This window comes from Acyrthosiphon pisum, unplaced genomic scaffold (assembly GCF_005508785.2).
Source record: "Acyrthosiphon pisum isolate AL4f unplaced genomic scaffold, pea_aphid_22Mar2018_4r6ur Scaffold_21196;HRSCAF=23278, whole genome shotgun sequence".
Classification (NCBI taxonomy): Eukaryota; Metazoa; Arthropoda; class Insecta; order Hemiptera; family Aphididae; genus Acyrthosiphon; species Acyrthosiphon pisum.
In genome coordinates this window covers 11,068-12,660 of record NW_021770636.1, presented here as the reverse complement: position 1 = coordinate 12,660, position 1,593 = coordinate 11,068, and the positions used below count along the sequence as shown (strand labels likewise).

The 1,593-nt window shown below is 37.6% G+C and overlaps 1 protein-coding gene across 1 annotated transcript in view; it reads left to right on the top strand.

The window, feature by feature from the left end:
* Positions 1-205: 205 nt before the first annotated feature.
* LOC100572346 (kelch-like protein 3) overlaps positions 206-1,593 on the top strand; it is a 3,819-nt gene continuing 2,431 nt past the window's right edge. The window contains exon 1 of the mRNA XM_016806635.2: positions 206-625. The gene's annotated coding sequence lies outside the window, so the exon portion shown is untranslated. The remainder of the gene's footprint in view (positions 626-1,593) is intronic.

Below are 1,593 nucleotides of genomic sequence, written 5' to 3'. Positions count from 1 at the left end.
ATGGTCACCCAACTTCACACGCGAACGGTTAATTGATAACCGTCAACCACTATCAGCAGAATACCACCAGGGCAGCAGCCAATGAAAAGAGGCGGAAGTCTCCGACCACTTTCTACGGTGAAGTGAGGAACCGGGGAAGCGTATCAAATATTAAAATATCACAGGGTCTATTTATTTTGTCATGTATCGTTCCATATGAAAGACTGCGCGCGCACTCGTTCGCGAGTAATAAATTACAACTCTATGATCGCGACACGCCGACCGTAGACCGTCTGATAATAAATTATTATAATATTGTACACGACTGTCCACTGTGAAGAACGCCGTCGAAAATACGCACGCACGCACGGATTGTGTAGTGTTTACTCGTTTTCGGATTAATTTTATACCTACTCGTAGGTATCGATATATCGTTGTTTTTGTTTTACAACTGTACGCCGCGACGCCATCGGAGCCATATCGCAAGCAACCACCGGCGCCGTAATAGTTGATTTCATAGTCGTGACTCTTGGACTATCGCAGGTGTCAGCGTTCCCCTGTTCAGTTATCGCTCGCCGAATACGCGCACCGACGCCGCCGCCGCCGCCGCCGCCATATTATATTGTGCACCATCCAGACGGCCAAAGTAAGGATTTTCTCAAAATTCGTCAAAATCGAAAATATGTAAATGATTTTTTTAGTTGGTACCTAATTCAGGTACACGTGTGACGAGTTGTATGCTATCTAAAAAATTAAAATACTGAACGTAGGTACTTGTGCTATCGCTTCTGTATGTGGGTTTATGAAGTTCTTAGTTTGGTTATTACTTTTTAGTTTGGTGAAGAAAATTGTACATACGTTACCCCAACCTAAATTTTGTAAATTTTTACTCTGCCAAAAATAAGTGCTCAATTCTTGTGAATTCCTGACCAGCTTTTTATGAGTCTTACTCTACTAAGCAGGAATTATATAAAGTCAACCATGTGTCCGAAATTCATAAAAATATTTCTTTAATTAATGCTAGAATATATTCTAGTGACTAGTCTTCATGAGTCATGGGTATACCCGTCCTTGGTGTTATTATAATATATTATTATCGCTTATAATAAAAACAACAAATTATGACCAACATATTATTATAGTATATGTACCTTAGAACAGTTAAGAGCACGTTACTCATACATTTGTTGTCTCCGTCTTACACACGGACGACATGGCAAATAGTCGTTCACAAGTTTCTATAGTGTGCTGTTAATTTTGATACTAGAGTGAATTGACCTATTTTAAAACTTTTAGGTAAAAACATTATCTGTGCTTAAGCGTTGCCGATTTTTCAAAATTTTTATTTTCAAGCAAGATATGGGTATGTAAAGTATCAAAAATTTTAAATGCTCATATCTCGCTTGAAAATTAAAATATCGAATAAAAGCCAACGCTTAAGCACAGATAATGTTATTATCTAGAAAATTAATGATAGGTCAAATCACTCTAATATCGGTATTTTGTTACTTTACACCGGACACCCTTTTTTTTGCAATTTTTTTTTTTTAGACTTATGTAGTTAACTATACTGAGAACGATGGTGAAGTCAGAATTTGGCGGTCGGACTTAGTT